At 41.5% G+C, this 23,776-nt stretch overlaps 1 protein-coding gene and 1 pseudogene across 1 annotated transcript in view; one reads left to right on the top strand and one right to left on the bottom strand.

The window, feature by feature from the left end:
- The window catches only part of FRMD4B (FERM domain containing 4B), a 360,069-nt gene that overhangs the window by 137,648 nt on the left and 198,645 nt on the right, over window positions 1-23,776 (top strand). The window lies entirely within an intron of this gene.
- Window positions 11,765-12,415, bottom strand: LOC122424852 (annotated as a pseudogene).

The following is a 23,776-nucleotide window of genomic DNA, read 5'->3' as shown; positions in this document are numbered from 1 at the left end:
GAGACGTTTAAACATCTCGCTCTGGGATAGTGATTAGTCAGAATTTGCTGGTAACGTACTCCTTCCTTTCGTGGCTTCTGCTTTACTAATAAGTGCTGAACCCAGTGAAAGCCAGTGTCTTGCTGAGACAGTTTGGGTGTTAAGAGGATGTCGTTACTCTTGTAACAACTCGCCCAGTCATGTCCTACTCTTTTCCACCTCGTGGACTGGGGCACGCCAGGCCTCCCTGTCCCTCACCATCTCCTGGAGTTTGCCCAAGTTCATGTTCATTGCATTGGTGATGCCGTCCAGCAGTCTCATCCTCTGACACCCTCTTCTCCTTCTGTCCTCAATCTTTCCCAGCATCGGGGACTTTTCCAGTGAGTCAGCTGTTCTCATCAGATGACCAAAATACTGGAGCTTCAGCTTCAGCATCAGTCCTTCCAGTGAATATTCAGGGTTGATCTGCCTTAAGATTGACTGGTTTGATGTCCTTGCTGTCATAGGGCACTTTTAGGAGTCTTCTCCAGCACCACAGTTCAAAGGCGTCAGTTCTTTGGTGTTTTGCCTTCTTTATGGACCAGGTCTCACAACTGTAATGACCACTGGGAAGACCACAGCCTTGACTATACGGAGTCTCTGCTTTTCAACACACTGTCTAGGTTTGTCATTGCTTTCCTGACGAGAAGCAATTGTCTTCTGATTTCATGGCTGCAGTCACCTGTGATTTTGGAGCCCAAGAAAAGAAAATCTGTCACTACTTCCACCTTTTCCCCTTCTATTTGCCATGAAGTAGTGGGGCCAGATGCCATGATCTTAGTTTTTTTTAATATTTAGTCATAAGCCAGCTCTTTCACTCTCCTTTTTCACCCTCATCAAGAGGCTTTTTAGTCCCTCTTCACTCTCTGCCATTAGAGTTGTATCATCCACATATCTGAGGTTGTTGGTGTTTCTCCTGCCTATCTTGATTCCACCTTGTAACTCATCCAGCCTGGCATTTCTCATGATGTGCTCATTGTATAGGTGAAACACAGGGTGACTGTAGGTAGCCCTGTCATACTTCTTTCTGGATTTTGAACCAATCAGTTGTTCCATATGGGATTCTAACTGTTGTTTCTTGACCCGCATACAGGTTTCTCAGAAGATAGGTACCATGGTCTGGTACTCCCATCTCTAAGAGCTTTCCACAGTTTGTCATGATCCACACAGTCAAAGGCTTTATCATAGTCGATGAAACAAGAGATAGATGTTTTTCTGATATTCCCTTGTTTTCTCTATAATCCAGCGAATGTTGGCAATTTGATCTCTAGTTCCTCTTCCTTTTCTAAACCCAACTTGGACTCCTGGAAGTTCTTGGTTTGCATAATCCTGAAGCCTAGCATGCCTAGATTTTAAGCATGACCTTACTAGCATGGGAGATTAGTGCAATTGTCTGATGGTTAGCACATTTTTGGGTACTACCCTTCTTGGAAATTGGGATGAGGACTGACCTTTTCCAGTCCTATGGTCACTGCTGGGTCTTCCAGATTTGCTGACATAATGAATGCAAAACTTGATGGCATCGTCCTTTAGGGTTTTGAATAGTTCTGCTGAAATTTCATCACATCCACTAGCTTTATTAATAGCAGTGATTCTTAAGACCCACTTGACTTTGCACTCCAGAATATCTGGCTTTGGGTGACTAACCATACCATAGTAGTAATCCAGTTCATAAAGATCTTTTTTATACAGTTCTTCCATGTATTCTTTCCATCTCTTCTTGATCTCTTCAGCATCTACTAGGTCTCTACCATTTTTATCCTTTATTGTGCCCATGTTTGGGTGAAATGCTGTCTTGATGTTTCCAGATTTCCTGAAGACATCTCTAGTCTTTCCCCTTTTGTTGTTTCCTTCTATTATTAAGCATTGTTCACTTAAGAAAGCCTTCTTGTCTCTTCTAGATGTTTTTTGGGACTCTATGTTTAATTGGATGTACCTTTCCCTCTCTCCCTTGCTTTTTGCTTCTCTTCATTCTTCTGCTATTTGTAAAGCCTCCTCAGATAACCACTTTGCCTTCTTGCTTTTCTTTTTTTGGGGGGATGGTTTTGTTCACCGCCTCCTGTACAGTATTACGGACCACTGTCCGTAATTCTTCAGGCACCCCATTAACTAAATCTAGTCCCTTGAATATATTTGTTACCTCTACTGCAAATTCACATGGGATTTGATTTAAGTCATATCTGCATGGTCTATTGTTTTTCCTGGTTTTCTATAGTTTAAGCTGAATTTTGCTATGAGAAGCTAATGATCTGAGCCACAGTCAGGTTCAGGCCTTGTTTTTGCTGACTGTATACAGCTTCTGCATCTTTGGCTCCAAAGAATATAATCAATCTGATTTCAGTGTTGACCATCTGGTGATGTCCATGTGTATAGTTGTCTCTTGTGTTGTTGGAAGAGGGTGTTTGCTATGACTAGCATGTTTTCTTGGCAAAATTCAGTTAACCTTTGCCCTGCTTCATTTTGTTCCCCACACTTGCCTGTTACTCCAGGTATATCTTGACTTCCTACTTTTGCATTCCGATCCCCAGTGATGAATAGAACATCTTTTTTAGGTGTTCTTCGTCTTCATAGAACTGATCAACGTCAGCTTCTTTGGCATTGGTGATAGGGGCATAGACTTGAATTGTTGTGTTGTTGAATGTCTTGCCTTGAAAAGAATTGCGATCATTCTGTCATTTTTGAGTTACATCCAATTACTGTATTTCAGACTGTTCTGTTGATTTTGAGGGCTACTCCGTTTCTTCTATGGGACCCTTGCCCACAGTAGCAGATATAATGGTCATCTGAATGAAATTGGTCAATTCTCACCCATTTTAGTTCTCAGATTCCTAGGGTGTTGATGTTTATTCTTACCATCTCCTCCTTGACCATGTCCAATTTTCCTTGATTCATGGGTCTAACATTCCAGGTTCCTGTACAATACTGTTCTTTGCAGCACTGGATTTTACTCTCATCCCCAGACACATCCAGAACTGACTGTCGTGTCCACTTTGGCCCAGCCCCTTCATACATCCCGGGGCTGTTGGTAATTCTCCTCCTCTCTCCTCCAGTAGCATACTGGACACCCTCAGACCTGGGGGACTCATATTTTGGTGTCATATCTTTTTGGTCTTTTATACAGTTTATGAGGTTCTCATGGCCATTATACTGGAGTAGTTTGCCATTTCCTCCTCCAGTGGATTACATTTTGTCAGAACTCTCTGCTATGACCCATCTGTCTTGGGTGGCCCTACACAGCCTGACCCATAGCTTCGTTGAGTTATACAAGCCCCTTCGCCACAACAAGGCAGTGATCCATGACGTGGGGTGGAAGACTAGACACTACGAGAAACCCACTAGGAGCCAGGGACTGTTCCTAAAGATGCTGCATATGTGTTTCTTATTAATAACCTTGGAAAGGAGGTGATATTCTCGCCATTTTGTTGTTGTCAATTTAGGTGCTAAGTTGTGTCTGACTCTTTGCGACCCCAGAGACTTAAGTGTGCCAGGTTTCCCTGTCCTTCATTAACTCCTGGAGTTTGCTCAAACTCATGTCCATTGAGTCAGTGATGCCATCTAACCATCTCTCTATTTAACAGAAGACAAACCAGAGTAAATAATTCCTGCAAGGCTGTAGAGCAGATAGGGTAGAACTAGGATTTTACCCCCCACATTGGGTAGAATCTAACTTCAAACCTCAGCCTTTCACCAGCCTCTGTCTGTATAAACACACTCTGAAGTTCTGTCCTCAGTGGACCTTTGTGGGCAAGCTGCCCAGTTCTTCTCCTCCCTGCTTGAACTCTGCCCACCCCATCATCCTTGCTCTAAGAGTGACCGTGGCCCTCTGCCAGTATACATGCAGTATCTCCAGATGCGGGTAGCCTCCACCTGAGGAAAGCTGGTCTTGTTTCCTGACCCACCCAGACCTATCCTGCCCAGCCAGTGCAATGAGCTGTGACCTTCCTGATTTCATTTCCCCATTTTACAGCATTTTCCATTCAAAATGTACGTGCCCCATGTCCCTCTCTACAGCTATGCTCTCTGTTAGCTAAGATGCTCCCCGAAAGTTGATGGGTTTGCATTGCTGGTTTTTAATTGAAAGAAGTGTTTCGTGTCCCAGAAATGCAGGATCCTCCATCACTTCCAGAGAAATTTTTTTGAAACATACACCCTCCTGATTTCCCCTTTCCATTTTATCTGTGTTATATCCTACCTGTAGCTCTTATAATCTTGATCTGGTATGAACTGGCCATGGCCTGTTTTTGTGAATAAAGTTTTATTGGCACATAGCCACACCATTCATGTATGGATTGTCTCTGGCTAGCTTCCCACTAGAGTGACAGAGTTGAGCAGGTACAACTGAGACTGTATGTCCCGCCAAGACAAAAATATTAGCTATCTATCCCTGATCTGGGCCTTCCCTGGTGGCTAAGTGGTAAAGACTCCGCCCGCATGCAAGAAACTCTGGTTCGATCCCTGGGTCAGGAAGATTCCCTGGAGAAGGAAATGGCAACCTACTCCAGTATTCTTGCCTGGAGAATCCCATGGACAGAGGAGCCTGGTGGATTACAGTCCATAGGGTTGAAAAGAGTTGGACACGACTGAGCGATTAAACAACAATGACAATTCCTGATCTAGGTCAGTAAGGTCAGTATATACTCCTCCACAACCCCCTAACACCTTTTTTCTTCATATGGCCAGGAATAAAAACCTCTCAAAGCCTGGACTCTAGGAAGGAAAAAAAAGAAAAAGAAGTCAAGTGTCTGATGTTTGAAAAGGAACAACAGTCTCACTCACAGCCTGGTCCATGCTGACACTTCTGTGGCCCCTCCCTGTTTCTGAAGCCCTGAGAGACACTGCTAATCAATCACTGCACTGTTTCCAACTGAGCCTCAGATTCTTCAAAGCAATGCCCAGGCCGCCACTACCAATCAATCAGAGTCGGCATTGAAGTAGAAATATTTTCCATCTGTGGTCCAGAGAATCACCTAAGACAACAATCATGTTTATAAATAATCTTTGCACATCCTTTGGGTTGCCATGTCAGAGACGGACACACTATCTCCCATTAAGTCCAGAGTTGGAACTTTATCCACTGTTTTCTGTTTCTTTGATTAAGCACCAGATGAAGTCGTTAGCTTGCGATAAGGAAGCATGTTATATGGAAAAATGCCTCCACTTCTTTTTACTTAGGAGATTCATTACACTGTGCAGTGCTCACCCCGTGAGAGGTACCCAGGAACTGAGGCCCACTGAGAATATTCTCGAGTAGCATGTCAATGTCATTCTCATTGAGTGGCTTCCTAGGCGGAATCACTGACACTGTTTCTGCTCTTTCTCTCCCATGGCTAATCCATTCTCTTTTAGCCAGGCTCCTGTTGAATTCATAATAGGTAAAAACACATATACTGTGTTGCCAGGGACTGAAATGGAGGTATCTCTATCACCACATCTTCCTTAAAGCAAGCCGAATTCCAGGCTAAAAGACACTCTTTTCAAATGCTGGAGCAGATACCCGCTCAACCACAAACATTAACCACAGTGGGTAAGAATTGGCTAAAGACGGATATCCATTGACAGGTGTGGGCACCTGCCCCTTAGACCGTATTTACTGCAACAAAACCGACTCTGACGGAACCAGCTCCTGGGAAGGTGACAGGGAAGTCGCAAATGAGAAAGTGGCATCACTTAGCAGTTTCTCACTGCTTTTTCCTCCAGACGTTGGAGAAGAGGCCAGGAATGAAAGCGAATATTTTACAAAGGAAACGGGGCTTAAGGGGGCAGTTGGTTAGAGAGACTTGCTCCTTCTTATTGGCTAGGGAGCATCTGAGCTGTAAGGAATGATAGCTATTCACTGGAAGAATCCAGACGCCCTGGGAAAGTATCTTTGAGCCTCACACCATTGGCATCCTGACAGCAAAGTTTTATGCACCGCAGTAGTGTTGACTGGAATCCTGCTGAGCTTTTCCAAGAGTCATTGTTCATCAAATTTAGGGCTTTAAAAGTTGAGCCATTGATAGTGTGAGCATGCCTTTGGTCATTTAAAAATGTTAAGCTAACCTTGGGAAAAGGTTTTAGCATTTGCACCTTGTGATTTTTTGTGTCCTACTTCTGGAAACAGTGTAAGATGTGCCTTCCCAAATGGCAATGGCGAGGACCTTTTTAATGATGGTTTAAGCTTTTAGGTTTATGGGGTTCCAATAAAATTAATAATGTGGTGTTGCTGATATTCTTTGAGTGAAAAAAAGCAACATATTCCTTCCTGGAACAGATAAAGAATTTAATAAGTATTATACCCAAGGTCCTGTATAGGCAAACACTGAAAACAGAAGATAATATTATTTAAAATCACATTAATATAAAGGCTGTTATTGTTCATATGGTGCATATCTTAGGGTACTCTTTCACTGAGAGGAACCAAGTTCAATTTAAATTTCAGTTGCGTGGGCTGTCATGGACCTAGTAGGCCCTTTATGCAGACCAGAAACCTAATTTGTTGTTGTTGTTAAGTGGCTCAGTCATGTCTGATTCTTTTGTGACCTCCATGGACTACAGCCCACCAGGCTTCTCTGTCCGTGGGATTCTCCAGGCAAGAATACTAGAATGGGTTGCCATGCCCTCCTCTAGGGGATCTTCCTTACCCAAAGGTCAAACCTGCATCTCCTGCGTTAGCAAGTGGATTCTTTACCACTGAGCCACCAGGGAAGCCCAGTAGAAAGCCAGTTACTGTGGATTGTTTAATTTCTGGCACAAATGAGGGAAGGACTGGGGAATAAAATATTGGAGTAAGCTAGATATCATGGTATGTTCCAGAGCTTGTGTACTGCAGCTCAGACATGGTTCTGCCTGTGCTTGGGGGTTGGTTTGCATCCTGGGCAAGAGACTTAGTAGAAAACATACGTTGTTTCTGCTGCTTGGCTGCCCATTAGCTCCTTCCTCTGGTACGGGAACTTCCTTCACCACAAGAAAAGTTCTCTCCACACTTTCAACCAAGTTGTTCAGTAGGGGCCTGCCAATCATGACACCCTCATGGACCGTGGGAGGGCTCCTGCTTCTGGATGAGCCAGTCACTACACTTACACGTACACTGCACCCTGGCCACAACTGGCCACAATCCTCATGAGAGTCAGTCAGCATCCTTTGCGTGACTTAACCTATGGGAGCTGGCAGGGAGTGCCCTTTCCTCTCTGATCAGTAGGCTATAATGGGCTTCCCTTGTGGCTCAGCTGGTAAAGAATCCGCCTGCAATGCAGGAGACTTGGGTTCGATCCCTGGATTGGAAAGATCCCCTGGAGAAGGGAAAGGCTACCCACTCCACTATCCTGGCCTGGAGAATTCCATGGACTGTTTAGTCCATGGGGTCGCAAAGAGCTGGAAACGACTGAGTGACTTTCACTTCACTTCACTTCTTCAATGATGTGTACCTGGAGCTGCCTGCCTTTGGTTGTAGTTTTTACCCTGCTGAGGTAGCACACCCTAAAGAGTGAATGAAGCCCCCAAAGGAAGCAGTTGCAAGGGCAAGGAGAAAGAAAAAGTTCTTGCCATCCACAAGGCATTTTCAATCCTGCCTGTTGCCCAGTTTCATCACAAAAGCCCATAAATATCCTGTTTTGCTTAACTCAGAATTATATCTCTGTCGTTTGCAAGCAAACAGCTTTAACAAATAAAGCTGGCACCCCAGATTTTTCTCCTGGGCTCCTGGACTGCATTTCTAACCCTTTCATTCCTGCCTGCTTCAGCAAGTTGCCTGTTGCCGTGTGAGCACTGTGACGGGCCCTGAAGATAGAAAGAGGGACAGGTAGTGAAATCTGCTTAGATACATAGTCGTGGTCCCTGCCCTCTCGGGACATGAGTGGGCATAACAAGACCTCTTGCACCTTCTTCCATTCCTGTGGAGTTTTGGGTTATGAACCATGGACTTGCCTTTCCCCATGCCTTGTCCTCCTCTGCTGATGTCCTCATTCCCAGTTGCTCTTGTGGACTTGGCTTTTTGTCTTTCTTGATGTACTCTGTGCCCAGATTTATTCAGCACAAAGTATTAAATTCCCTGCTCCGTCCTAACTCTCAGCCTTTGGGTTGGTTTTTCAAGTTCTCTGAATCTAACCTGCCACCTTCTAACCTCTCTAAGCCTCAGGTATGCCATCTGTAAAATGGAGGTAGCAATAATACCTGTTTCATTGTGGTAAAGATGAAATGCTTAATGGATGCTTCATAACAAAAATCAATATACAGTAAGAGAAGTGATTGTCTGATACTTCCAACTCATAAACAGATTTAAATGTAGTATCACATTCATTTCGTCTTTAGTATGAAAGAAAATAAAGCTATAAAAAAGATCTTTAGTTTAGAAGGGCTACACATTTTTAATTTTAATTTTTCAGAGTTGTATTATTGGGCAGAAAACTCATGGAAAAGAATAATTCTGCCATGTATTTCCTTTTCATGCTGGTAATGGGGTTCAGAAAACTGAGATCATGGCATCCGGTCCCATCACTTCATGGCAAATAGATGGGGAAACAATGGAAACAGTGACAGACTTTATTTTGGGGGGACTCCAAAATCACTGCAGATGGTGACTGCAGCCATGAAATTAAAAGACACTCCTTGGAAGAAAAGCTATGACCAACCTAGACCGCATATTAAAAAGCAGAAACACTGCAGCTTCAGAGAACTTCTCCACCATCCAGTGGGCAAGGAGGCCTGGACCTCAGCCTTGGGGGTGTGGCCCTCTTCTACATTTGTTCCCTCGGTGTAGGCTCTGCTTCAGCCCTAGAGATGGTGACTGCTGCTTATATCTGCTATTCCTGTGTTCTTTAGAGTTCTCTTTACTCCTTATGATCCAGTCTCCCATTACTTCAATCCCCCCCTAGAGTTAATGATTCTTTATATTAAATTTTCCCTATTCAAATTGTAAAATAAATAAATAAATATAAGTTACCATTTAAGTACATTAAATTTTGAATTTCTTTTCCATAAGTTGTGAGGTATGTGCTGAAGTCCATTTTTTAGTTATTCATGTCCAGTTGTTTTGGTTTTATTTCTTCTTTTCCAATATCTTTTTCTTGGGATTTTATTCATGGACAATAATGTCATCCACAAATATGGAAAAAAATTTTATTTTACAAAAAAATAAAATAAAAAGCAGAGACATTACTTTGCCAACAGAGGTCCGTCTAGTCAAAGGTATGCTTTTTCCAGTAGTTGTGTATGGATGTGAGAGTTGGACTATAAAGGAAGCTGAGTGCCAAAGAATTAATGCTTTTGAACTGTGGTGTTGGAGAAGACTCTTGCAAGTCCCTTGGAGATCAAAACCAGTTAATCCTAAAGGAAATCAGTCCTGAATATTCTTTGGAAGGACTGATGCTGAAGCTGAAACTTGGCCACCTGATGTGAAGAACTGACTCTTTGGAAAAGACCCTGATGATGGGCAAGATTGAAGTCAGGAGGAGAAAGGGATGATAGAGGATGAGATGCATGGATGGCATCACCGATTTGATGGACTGAGTTTGAGCAAGCTCCGGGAGTTGGTGATGGACAGGGAAGCCTGGCGTGCTACAATTCATGGGTCGAAAAGAGTCGGACACGACTGAGTAGCTGAACTGAACTGATGTATTTCCTGTTTGACTTTTTTTAAAAAAAGGATCTAGAAAAAAATGCGTTTAGGAATAGACTTGTCTCTGATTCTAGATAGAATTAAAATGTGCAAAGGGGGACCAGTGTGTGTGTGCGTGCGCATGTGCGAATATGTGAGTGTGCACGTGTGTGTGTGTGTATGAAATAGAGGAAGAATGCTATATTTCACAGATACAGTACATAAGAACTTGTAAGGTCTGACCGTGTCCTTAAGCCATTTTTATTTTCCATGTGTTGCATTAGATGCATATTTAAGATTACTACACTGGAAAACCTGTTGAGCCTGTTTCTCTTCTCTGTGAAGGATCCTTTGACTGTATTTGAATAGTTCCTGATATTTCATCATCTCAGAGGGCAGCAGTAACGGCAGGAATGGGGTCTACTCTTCCACTTATCTAGTGAGAAAATGTTCTCTTCTTCCTTGTTGAAATCCTTGTCACTGAATGCGTTTTCTTTGCTAGTAAAGGACCTCTGGTAGAAAGCTCCCTTACATGGCATCCCTTGCTGCATTTCCTATTACATGAATTCCTTCCTTGCTCCATAAAAGTAATTGCTCAGTTAGGCCACTTTGTTTTTTTTTTTTTTTAAATGAGCAACTTGGATACATGCGTATATTTACTAATGAAACAATTCATTGACAACCAAAAAAAAAAGAGAGAGAGAGAGAAATTCACAAGACCGCACTACTGTGGAGGAAAATGAGACATCAGTATAGCACCTGACCCAGAAGGCTGCATGATAAGTACATTAAAGGCAGACTTGACTAGGATAGTATTGCATGCTGTTCAAATGGAGAAGTATCCACTTATTTGACTGCTTGGAAGCAGGCAGCTTTATTGTATGCTGCATGGAATGGAGGCAAAGAGCCAGGGAAGGGAGAGAGAGGAGAGGGAGAAGAGCAATGTAGAATCCAGGGTAAGCAGATGGAAGAGGCTGAGATGGAACTACAAAGAGATGACTGTGAGGCTTTTTCTTTCCTCTGCAGCCTGAACTAAACCTGCTCCAAGTCTTTGTCAGTCAAATTCAGTGATCACAGGAGTAGCACTAGGCACTGTGAAGGAATGGTGGAGGAAGTCGTTTACAGAGTAAAAGGATACCAGGGGTTCGTGCTCTCGGGGAGCTTACAACCTATATGGGGAGACAGGTTCCACACACAAAGCTACTATGAAACATACTTACAAAGTAACATAAATACAAATAAATATACGTATGAATAAACAATATTTGAAAGCTAAAAGATACTGTGTCTATAAGTGTTCAGAAGCCCCTAGATCAGTCCAGGAAGGCTTTCCAAAGGAAAAAAATATGGACTTTGTGAGTACTACGGTAGTGCACAGTAGGGCATGTGCAAAGGCATAGGAGTGGAAGCACACATGTCATGTACAGTAAGCAGATTAGCTTGATAGAAAGTCTAAATAGGTCTCCTTAAGAAGTGAGTGGGATAAAACTGTAGGAGTCTATTTGGTGAAAGACACTGACTTACCAATGTTAGGTCTGGTCCCTAAAACAAAACAAACAGGGAAAGATGTTTTCTCTCGGTGATGATAGTAAGTGGCTACAGGTCCAGGAGCAACTCCACTGCTCTCAAAAGTTTTGTAGTTACTCTGAAACAGAGAAGCTAGAAATGGGATGGTGGAGAAGTGTTCATCACCCTTGAGCAGTTCAAGTAGAAGGAACTGCCTTCTGCCACAATTCTTGCATAGTGGCAAGTGAAAAACCTCAATGAAATCCCTAGACTTTACTATGGCCCAACGGGCAGCCAGATCCCAGTCCCCTCAAGGGCTCAAGCAGAATGTCCTAGACCTTTGTTACTAATTCTTGGTGGGGAGTAGATTGTGTCTGCTTATAGAGGAATTTATTTTTGAAATACCATGACAATCAGCTTTGATCCTAACATTTTACAAGTTGAAACAGGAAGATGAGAAGAGCCCTAATTTATAGGGAATGCTCACATCCCTGAAGAAGGACAGGTCAATAAGGGCCCAAATTCTCCCCTGGTCTCTAAGTGGAAAGGCAAAACATCACACCTTGAAAAGAGGCTTTTCCCAGCCAAAGCATGTAAGACCTCTTTCTTCAAGCCTATTGATCTGAAGCTGTTCCAGGAAGGAAAAAAAAAAGAGTCCAGGCCAGTTGTTCAGCAGCAGCCATAGTCAGCCCCCATGTCATGAGAGCCCCGCTGGGAGGCACTGGGTCCCACTGAGGTTGAAATACACTGTTGGGGGCCAATCTTGATGCCATTTGCCTCACTGTGGACATCAGATAAACCCTGCTGATCTTCCTATATATTTCTTTGGCTGTGTTAATGAAGCCTCCTCAATATTGCAGGCTGTTTTGGTTGAAGCTTCCATGAGTATAAGTCCATGTTCTCGAGCAAAGGCTTCTCCTCCTTCTCTCTTCACATCCCTACAGGACTCTAAGTTACTCTTATTCCGAGTCAGCATGATAACCCTGTTGGAACTAGAGTGCTGACGGGCATCCTGTAACCATGAGGTCAGGCGGTTGAAGGTTTCACGCCTTATAATGTCATACACCAGCAGTGCACCGGCTGCTCCCCTGTAGTAGGAATGGGTGATAGAACAGGAGGATTCTTGTCCAGCCATATCCCAGATTTGCAGCTTGATTTGTTTTCCATCAGTGCTGACCATACGGGCCCCAAACTCCACGCCTGTTGTGAAGTCGTGGACCGTGGCTGGAACTGCTTGTCTGTAAACTGCAGAAGGAGACATGGCTTCCCCACACCTGTGTCCCCAGTGATGATGTACTTGAAGAGATAATCATAAGTCATTATCCCTTTTCCCCTGGATTCTGGGTCCACCTAACTTCTTAGGCCAGTTTTTTAATAAGGATGGTGACAATCCTTCTGAGTTGTTGGACATTAGGGTGGGTTGGTGAGTGTGAAATCCATTATGGCAATGTCTGAAACACAACTTCTTAAGAATATCATGAAGGAGTCAGTCTTTCTTTTCCAAGAAATGTCTGTGCCCATTTCAGGCCTCTGAAATCATGCCAAACCTCAAAGCACCTCTGTGATCTAAGTAGTTCACATAAATGAAGTGGTGTGGATCTTACCTAGCCCTTTAGCTTTACACACAGAATCCACTGGATTTTCTACACATCTGTCTGCTACTGGCATGTCTTCCGGTACGTTCCACAGATACACAGCACTTTTCCTCCTGCATCCTGCATCCTGTACTTAAATTTCCTCTAATCCAGACATTCCAGGATTTGTGAAACAAAATAATCCCTTTGGATCTTCTTCAGCTGTTCTTCAACCAGCCATTTCCATACTTGTATCTCACTATATCCTTATCCCTTTCAAGTGCTGTATGTCAGGTGTGATATAAATAACATATTGAAGTCAACTGTACCTGACACCAACAAGCATCAGCTGCCTTGGTGTCATAGTGTCTGTCACCTGGGTTGCTTCTTGGTATTAGATGTCCAAGAAGTCTAAGATTGACTGAGAAATTCACTTTGTATGTCATAAGCTTGAAAATTAGTACAATTTAGTCCTATATATGTTAATTAAGCCCCTACATATATGGAATGGGCTTCCCTGATGGCACAGTGGTAAGGACCCCACCTGCCAATGCAAGAGATGCGAGTTTGATCCCTTAGTCTGGAAGATCCCCTGGAGAAGGAAATGGCAACCCATTCCAGTATTGTGGCCTGGAGAATCCCATACATAGAGGAGCTTGGCAGGCTACAGTCCCTGGGGGTCGCAAAAGAGTCAAAGACGACTTAGCAATTAAACAACAACAATATATGGGATATTAGATTAGGCTCTGAAATACAGAGAAGTATAAGTCATACATCTTTCCCTTGACAAAGCTTCCAGTCCAGCATAGAGTGTATTGTTAAAGATTTCCTAAAGTAGAGAAGCCACACATATTAGTTGGCTTAATTTTAAAAAGGAAACATATAAGCAGGCATCCTGACACACCCTCTAGCACACATACAATACTTGGAAGCCCCAGGTTTTCTTCTTGGTAATTGTCTTGCTTAAAGTAAGCTTCTGTATTGGCTTCATTTGCAAAATGGCAGCAAGAGAGTTCTACCAGTTCCCCAGCAAGGTTTCCAGAAGGCCCCTCAGGAGACGTTCCCGTAGGTCGTAATAGCCAAGACTGGACGGTAATCACTCAGTGAGAAGAGAGGGATTATCCTAACTAGTTTAGGCTAATCATTTTGGGATGGAATCGATTTTGGGTAATAGCCTCATTACCATAATAGTTGGTTAGAAATGAGAAATTACAAATTCACTTTAATGTGGCTTGTACTATAATAGGAGTCTCTGAGATTCCAGAAGTGTTTCTACATAGACTGCTGTGTTTAATCACTTATTGATGAAAAACTTTTTTTGTTAAGCTAAAAGCTGTTCTGAAGTCTGTACAGATTATAACAATCATATCCCCCAGTGTCTACCTCTGTGCTTGTTATACTTGGAGTAATGTGTTCTCTTCATCATTGTATTGGGAGGTGTCCTAAGAGATTATGGGAAACCAAAAATAAACATGTACATCTTCTGGGAGAACTGTTTTACTTACTTTATTTTTGGAAAGAAAGTCAAAGATACATGATAAAGAAAATCATAGATACATGATAAAGAGTAAATCTACATGAACCTTTTAGATTAAAAATGGTGTATTCTATTTCTGAGTGGTAAAATTTTTTAGGAACCTCCCCCTAGTCCCTGATGGTACATACCCACTCCCCTTTACCATGTACATACCCCTCCCATTTACTTGGATGGAATAGTAAAAGAGGTTCCATAAGCTTTCATTGTTGTGGAAAGAAGCTTAATTAATCTGGATGCATTTCTTTCCACACAACTGTATTTAAGTACAGATGATGGGCTTTTGAAAAATCTTCCCCACCTTAGTCATAATCTGATGTTCACGGTAGTTGTACTTTATCATGGTAGTTGCACTTTAACGTGTAAACATAATGTTTGTATTTTGTATATTTCTATTCTGAATAGCTTAGTTACTTTAATTCTTTACTCTCTCTAAAATTGTATAATAGTGTATATGGGAAAATGGCATTCCAAACAGGTAAAGAATGCCAGTAACTGTTGACATTCTCTCCACACTTATAGTTAATCAGTTAACAGACATAAGTGTTCTGTTTTAGAAATAGAAACAGAGAACAAATCCACCAGGTTAATGACTTCAAGTCTTCTTATCTTGCTTGTAGCATAACTTGAAGTTGTAGAAAGAGAATGAGCTTCTGAATGTTCCAAAGCACTCTTGAAAGGGGGTTTAGAGAACTAAGCCACTTAGGAGGACAAATATGTCTCAGATAATCCCTGCAGCTACTGTCAAGACCCATTTGAATCAGGTCAAATACAAATTAAGATGGTTCAGTGCCAGAGGTCTTACATATCACTTTCTTTCTTATCTAACAGTGTCGCCAGCTCTCTTAGGAGTATCTCACACTTAAGCCATCTGAACACTTTTCTGGGTCTCAGCTGTTTTACCTCATTGTTGGTTTTCATCCAATGATTTGCCCTAATCCAATATACAAGCTCTGTTTCTCCCCTTTTCTTCCTTGGAAAATGCTTCCAGACCTAGGGAGTAGGTTCCAAGCCTTATTATTCTTGGCTCTCAAACCATCATAAGTTCTCTCTTAAATTACATCCAGTTTGTTTGTTTCTTTTTTTTTTAATGAGAAAAGGCTCTCCTTCTGTAGGGCCATGGATTGTTTTTACATTTCACGGAGCATATGGTCTGGAGGTGAAATCAGGCATTAAGTAGGTAATTTTAAATGTGATGGGTATTATGAGAGGGAAGGATCAAGCTGGTGTGATGGAGCCAGACCAGCTTCAGGGGACCAACATTTGATCTAAGGCTTGAAAGATAATCCGGGGTTTATTGGACGAAATCCTAAGGTGGAAAAGAATGTTCAGGAATGAAGGAACAGCAAATACAAAGAGCCTGAGGCAAAAGAATTGGAACCCAAAAGAAGACCAGCACGGGCTTATGGTTGGTGGTAGCGGTGGTTGAGTCGCTCAGTCATGTCTGACTCTAGTGACCACATGGACTGCAGCCCTCCAGGCTCCTCTGTCCATGTGATTTCCCAGGCAAGAATACTGGAGTGGGTTGCCATTTCCTACTCTAGGGGATCTTCCCGATCTAGGGATCAAACCCACATCTCCTGCGTCTCCGGCAATGCAAGCAGATTCTTTACTGCTGCGCCACTAGGGAAGCCCAGTATGGCTTTCTGTAACAAGACAAAACTGAAACAGAAACATCAACAGTGGTTAAAAGGTTATTGAAAAAAAAAAAAAAAGGTTATTGAGAGTGAGAAAGTCATAATTAGATCTTGCCATTTGAATTATTTACTGATGTAACCATCACTTTATCGCAAGCAGAAACTTTAGACCAAGTTGAGTGAATATAGAGATGTTAGCGCACCAATTAATAAAATGCCCTAGGATTTCTGGAGAAGGAAATGGCAACCCCCTCCAGTATTTTTGCCTGGAAAATCTCATGGATGGAAGAACCTGGTAGGCTGTAGTCCATGGGGTCGCAAAGAATTGGACACAACTGAGCTACTTCACTTCCTTTCACTTTTCTGTTTGATCGGTGAACCCTGTTTTGAAGGACACAAAAGTGACTGAAATAGAAGTGCCAGGTTTCACGCGGGGACACTCACTCTCAGGTTTCTCAGCAGAATAAAATCCTAAGGCTTTCCTCTGTGGATGCTGGACGACACACACACCAGTATGCTCTTCTAAGCCAAAGAGACTGTGATGAGTGAAGTACCAAATATCAATGCACTTGGCAACGGATACAACCAGTCTCATTTGCTGCTTAAGCTGTGTGTGTGAATTGTGGACTGTTGATGTGGAAAACAGCCTAACAGTTGTTGCAATTAGAATTCTTTCCTTAGGACTTGTTTGTTCAAAATATGTTTTTCTTCCCTTAAATCCAGTTTTACCATACTACCTTGAAAGGCTTCTCTTGCAGTATTAATTCTTGGATTCCGATTTTATTGTATTGCCTTTACCTGCTATTTCTTTATTCTTCCTGAATAACTTTTACCTACATACATACAGTCTTTTCTTAAATAACGTAGACTGTCTGGAGGTCTCCCCTTTAGGGGAAGGAGAAGGGCAAAGCTGCCATCTACCTATCATTTTCCTGTGGTTAAGATGAAAAGAGCTCTTTCCTCAGAGCCCTGAGTTATGGCTTATCCAACCGAGCCCAGGCTAGGTTATAACCTCCACTCCCACCCTAAGCCAGACGCCATCATGCAGTAAATAACTTGAGAAACCTTACATGGAAGCCCTGGAAATGAGGAGGTGGGGAACAAGGATGAGAGAGAGGCTGCCATCTCGTTCACTGAATAGCCTCTTGTGTGATTACATGTGCATTTCAAAATTAGAAACTGAAAAGCAATGTTTGCTGATACAGAAAACCAGGGAAAGAAAGCATCTCCCAGAATAAATTAAAATCTTGCAGTGCTCCCAGCTCAGAAATCACTATTGTCAATAATTTGATACCTTTTCCTTTAGTTTTTTTCTATCCACATATACTCCGTTTCACAATGAAATTCACATATACTACTTTTTTCCAGCTTTTCTTTTCACTTTGTTTTGTACTGTTAAGTATTTTGTCCAGTCGAGAGAAATGTTAACTCCTTTTTCTGAAGATATAAATATTGCATGCTCATTGTAGAATATTTAGCAAATACAGGGAAAGGATTTAGATGTGTTTTAGGGGAATCCTCTGGCAGTCCAGTGGTTAGGATTCAGCGCTTTCATTGCAAAGGGTCCGGATTAGATCTCTGGTCAGGGAACTGTTAATAAGATCCCGGGCACAGCAGGGGAAGTACTCTATGTTTTTTAACCCTATTTTTTTTTTTGGTAGTAACTTTACTAAGATATAGTTCACATACCATAAAACTCACCTGTTTAAAGTATCTACTGCAATTGCTTTTATTTTTTTTTTATTTATTTTTTTTTTCTTTTTTTTTTTTTCCATGCTCCCCCGTCCCTGGGATTCTCCAGGCAAGAATACTGGAGTAGGTTGCCATTTCCTTCTCCAATGCATGAAAGTGAAAAATGAAAGTGAAGTCGCTCAGTCGTGTCCGACTCTTAGCGACCCCATGGACTGCAGCCTATTGGGCTCCTCTGTCCTTGGGATTTTCCAGGCAAGAGTACTGGAGTGGGGTGCCATTGCCTTCTCCTGCAATTGCTTTTATTATATTTATGAGATGGTCTCTCCATATCTATATTCTAACTGAAGTATTTTCACTGTCTTAAAAAGAAACCCTGTACTCATTAGAAGTCACTTATTTCCCTCACTCCTCCCACCAAACTCCCTCAGTCCTAGGCAGCCGCTAATCTGCTTCCTATCTCTATAGATTTACCTAATCTGGACATTTGAGATAAATGGAATTGTAAAATTTGGGGTCTTTTATGACTGGCTTCTTGCACTTAGCATAGTGATTTTGAGATTCATCCATGTGTAGCATAAATCCTTTTTTTGGGGGGGGGTTACTTACTTTTTACTGACTGCTTGATTATTTTTGATTGATTTATTCACGTACCACAAAATTCACCCTTCTAAAGTGTATAGTGTTTTTTTAATATAATCACAAGGATGTGCAATTATCACCACTATTTAATTATAGATAATTTTCATTACTGCCCCCGCGCCTTGCAAAGAAACACCATACCCATCGTCAGTCACTCCCCATTTCATCCCTCTAGTCACTGGACAACCACCAATGCACCTTCTCTCTCTGTAGATTTATGGCCTCTTTGTCTAGCTTGTTCTACTTCTCAGAATGTTTTCAAGAGTCATCCATAATATAGCATGTGTCTACTCCATTCTTTTGTTTTAAAAAAAAATTTCTTTTGTTTGACTGTGTTGGGACTTAGTTGCAGCATGCAGAATCTTTGATTTTCATTAAGGCATGCAGGGTCCTTAGTTGTGACGTGCGGTATCTAGTTCCCTGACCAGGGATCAAACCTGGGCCTCCTGCATTGCGAGTGCAGAGTCTTAGCCACTGGACCACCCGGAAGGTTATACCATGTATTATATAGCCACTCATCAAGTAACCTTTGAGTTGATTTCACTTTTAGCTCTTACGAAGAATGTTGCAGTGAACATTCATGTCCAGGTTATTCTGTGAGGAAATATTTTCAGTTTTCTTGGGTATTTACCTCATTTCTTTTTATTGCTAAATATCACATTATATGGACATACTGCTGCTGCTGCTGCTAAGTCGCTTGAGTCGTGCCCGACCCTGTGCGATCCCAGAGACGGCAGCCCTCCAGGCTCCTCATATGGACATACTACCTTTTAAAAATCTGCTCATCAGCTGATGGACAAGTGGGTTGTTTATACCTTCAGGTTATTGTGAATAGTATTCATTCAAGTTTTTTTTAAATACTTGTTTTCACTTATTTGAGGTGTATACCTACGAATGGAATTTTTGGGTCACATTCAAATTCTATGGTTAACCTTTTGAGAAATAGACAGTCTTTTCCACAGCAGCTACATGATTTTACATGACCACTAATAACATATGTGTCCCAATTTCTCCATAGCCTCACCAACTCTTGTTACTGTGCATTTTTTGATCATCACCATTGTAGTAGGTATGAAGTGGTATATCATTGTGGTTTTGATTTTTGATTCCCAAATGATTAATGGTGTTGAGTGCTTCTTCATGTGCTTACTAGTCAGTCATATATCTGCTTTAAAGAAACGCATCTTTAAATCATTTGCCCACTTTTTCATTGGGCTACTTGTCTTTTTGTGATTGAGTGTATTTCATTATATATTTGGTATGTAAGTTCCTAATTAGATATAAGATTTATAAATATTTTCTCCCAGTTGATGGCTTGTCTTTTCACTTTTTTATAGCATTTTTTGAAGCACAAAAGTTTTTCATTTTGATGAAACCAGTTTATCTATTTTTGTTACTTATGCTTTTTATGGGATATCTAAGAAACTACTGCCAAACTCAGTATCATAAAGATATAAATATTATTATGTTTTCTTCTATGAATTTTATAGATTTAGCTCTGACTTTTAGTTCTGTGGTCAGTGTTGAGTTAATTTTTATTTATGGTGTGAGGTAGGAGTTCAGGTTCATGCTAGGTGTCCCAGCATCACTTTTTAAAAAGATTGTGTTTCCCATAAGATTACACTGGCACTTTTGTCAAAAATCAGTTGACTATAAATGTGAGGTTTTATTTCTGGACTCCTGATTCTATTTCGTTGATCTGTATATCTCCCCTTATGCCAATACCATACTGTCTTGATTATTGTAGCTTTGTAGTGAGTTTTGAAATGTGATCTATTAAAAGTAAGAAAATACCCAGCTAAAAGCAGCTTGAGCTATTTAAGATCATTCACTGTTTACATCTCCTTACAAGTCATCTGAAAATAGGCTGCTCCTGAGTTTGTCTGATATCCAAGCAGTGTCATCAAGGACCAGGCTTTTTCCACCCACTTTTCTACTATCTTTGCTGTTAATACATCCTCTTGATTACAAGATGACTGTTACAGCTCAAAGCACTGTGTCTTCATACAATAGTATCCCAAGCAGGAATCAGGAAATGTGCTGAAAAAATTCTTGTGTTGTTCCAGTTCTTCAAAGAGGGAAATCCTTTCTAGAATCCTTTAGAAAACTTTGCTTTATATCATATTGCCTAAACAGGGTGTCAGGCCTTCTTTTAGATCAATCACTTCATCCCAGAAAATCCTTCCATCTCACAAAATTAGAGTCTCTCAAAAGGGAGTAAATGGCTAATGGATAGATGACCAACACTATTTGCCAAAATATATAAGCATATAAAGAATAAGCCAAAACTATCCATAAGTCCACCAGGCTGAAATATAATAATGGATCTTTTTAGGGTAAGGAGGTCTACCTTAAATTCCTTCTGTGCTAGGTACTTGAGAAATAAAACCTATTTTCTTCCTCTGTTGACTCGAGACCAGATCATGTAGTTCGTCTCTTCATTCCTCTCAAATACTGCCTGGAGCTCTCTGAAATCTTGGTCTAAAGAATACACAACTGTTGTCTCAACTTTATAAAATATTCATAATCCTTGAGCCGTGGAGCATACTGCTTTTGGCCTCTTTATCTTCTTGTACACAATTCATTTTATAGTTGAAAACAGTATGTCGCTATTACCGACTTCAAGTTAATTTTAGGATAGCAATGCACAAGAAATACTTTTATGTCTTTTTTTTTTTTTTGATGCTTGACTTTGCTTTTATTTAGCTCTTACTGCTTAAGGGCCAAATAGTTGAAATTCTTTGCAATAATCCTGCCAAACCATTCTGTAGTTTTTAGTAATAATGGGAAAATGATCTGTTTTTATAACCTATTGCCCGTATGTGTTTGTTAGCCAGATATACCTGGCTTTGAGAGTTTTTACTGCTTTTAAGGCCATTCATCTTGGCTGATTTCTGTTTTTCATTTTACTACAATTGTACATAGGTAGTACAGTTAATCTTTGGAAAGTCAAGATTTTTCATTTATTCTTTTGTTTTTCTCATACCATTTATTTTATAGGAGTGAAGGTCACTGGGTTTTTGGTAACCATTCTCTTTATCTCGCATAAAAAATTCAGTTACTTTTCATTACAGATTTTGTTTTTCTCATCATTGTTTTATTCTTATTTAAATTGAGTAAACCCAAAAGGTGGACATTTTGTCATATTAAGTTCCTGGATAATACATAAGTCTTGGAGCCCTCCGTACCCTATAAATTTTAGTATTAGGCCAAAACAAATGATAACTTGTAAATACAAAAAATCCTTTTATTTCTCAATTAAAGTAGGACTGAAGAATTAGCTGTGCCACTGAAGATGCTGTTAAATGCTTTCTCCACAGATCTTCATCAAATCACCCAGCTTTTCTGTGCCTCAGTTTCTTTATCCATGAAATGGGGCCAGCAATATCTTTCTCCGTTTGACCTTGGGAGAATATTGTGCGAATTAACTGATGCTATGTACAGAGCCGCCTTTATTTATTTAGAAAAGGGTGCTATATAGACCAATTTATTTCTATTTTATTTTTGTCGTTGGTGTGCATGTAAATTAAGTGTAAATAGAAGGTGACAAATTATGGGGGTGGGAGGTTAAGTCACAAGATTGATATTTTTTCTTCTTTCAAGAAGAAGGTCAGCCCATATATGTGCTGCTGTATATAAAATGGATAACTAATAAGGACCTACTGTATAGCACAGGGAGTTCTACTCAGTACTCTGTAATGACCTATATGGGCAACGAGTCTTAAGAAGAGTGACTTTGTGTACACATATAATTGATTCATTTTGCTATGCAGCAGAGACTAACAGAACACTGTAAATCAACTATAACCCAATAAAAATTTTTAGAAATTAAAATTCTTTTAAAATTAAAAATAAAATGCAAAAAAGAAGAGAAAAAGCATTTGAAAGTGCTTAAAACATATATAAATAGAAAAAGTTATAAAAATCAGAAAAGAGGGTGGGCCCTTTCCCTCTGATCTGTGTGGGCTTCCTTGAAACCTTCATCCCCTCTAGTGCTTTCCCATCTGCAGCAGTGACTTCTAAAACTTGACTTGGCAAAACTTCCAGTGTCTGTTTAGTGGATTAACTAGAGAAAAATGGATACAATGCAGGGTCTAATGTGTTGCTTCTTTTTTTGTACTTTTTCATCCAGTGAAGATAGCATACCTCCTCTTCCCTTTGAGCAAGGAGAATTTGATTTAATAAAATAATAGGTGAGGTTATTGAGGAAAGCTGAGAAAGTTTTTTTTCCCTTCTATGAGTGGAATGAGTTTGCCAAAGAAAGGAAGATAGATCTGGATAGATACCTTGGTCCTGGATGTTGTTTAGCTAGTGGTTCTAGCCCTTTATGGTGCCAGAAAGCGGTTCAGAGTGCTAAAGGCAGCTGCAGAACTTAACCAGCCTACTGGTCAGCCTTCGGCAATGGTGATCATGGCTGGTACCCTCCCCTCCAGGTCTCTGCATGTTCCCATCCACCTCCTCCTGCTTCCGGCCAAGACTGACGGATGCTCCTTGCTCTCTCAGCCTGAGGGAAGGAGGAGAGAAAGCCGGAGAGGAGGCAGGGGGCTCAAGTGGAAATGAAGCAGAACTGGTGTCCTGCCAGGCCTCCTGCCTCCTCCCTGGGGCGAGATGTAGAAGGAGGGAGGGCATCCTGACCCCCTGACCGGGGAGCCTGCCTCTGCACAGTTGGACAGCCCTCCCACAGGCCACAAGAGGTGCTTGCGTTGGCAAGGTCACCTTGGCCCATCAAACTCTCACCCTATAGGTAAGACCTGATCTGGGGGACCTGTAGACGTCATTATGTTGACATTCCTGGCCAAGCCCTTTCTTCTCTCACCTCTGGAACTCTGCAGCCACATCTCAGCTGGACTTTCCTGCTCTTCTACTTCTCAAGCAACCTCTCTAACCCTTTTCCCTCCTGTCCCTCAAATCCGGACTCCCTCTTGCCGTAGAGCCCTTGTTCTTAACAGCTCATCCCACCTTGGCCTGCTGTCTGTGTCCCCTCCCTCGTCACCGAGCCCTCCCCTCCCCAGCCTCCAGTTATCAGCTGCAGCAACACGTCCTCATGGTGGCATTCCCCGGCCCTCCCTCCATCCTCGACATCCTTCATCTTGTGTCTCTATTGTAACTGTTTGGCACTGCCTGCTTCCTCTGTATAACTTGTTCAGATGTCTGCCTTTCTCACCCTTCTCTAAGACCCTGTTAGACAGAAATCGTCTCTGTTTTGTCCTCATGCGTTCTCAGCGCTCACTTGCCCGACTGACATGTAGTGCAAACTCAATACGTCATTTTTTTTTAATGAACAACAGTGTGTATTTTGGGACTGGATGAACTTCTTTCTATATTCACTCTTGAGACAAATAGTCTTTCATTTGTCAGTTCAATAACCATTGATTGATTGCCTGTTAAGTGCCAGCCACCAAGGAAACAAATATGAATAAGGCCGTTTCCCAGCTTCCAGCAGTGGTTTCTGAATGGGGTGGCTACCGCCCCACCTGGAGTCATTGGAAGTGTATGGAGGTGCTTTCTGCTGTTGATGTCATCATGTCTGGGGACACTACTGGTGTGTGTGAGCAGAGCCTAAGGTCACTAAACATTTTCCAGTGCGTGGGTACACTCCTGCATA

Source organism: Cervus canadensis, chromosome 22 (assembly GCF_019320065.1).
Source record: "Cervus canadensis isolate Bull #8, Minnesota chromosome 22, ASM1932006v1, whole genome shotgun sequence".
In the NCBI taxonomy this organism is placed as follows: Eukaryota; Metazoa; Chordata; class Mammalia; order Artiodactyla; family Cervidae; genus Cervus; species Cervus canadensis.
The sequence above is the reverse complement of the archived record's forward strand: the minus strand, read 5'-3'. Positions and strand labels throughout refer to the sequence as shown.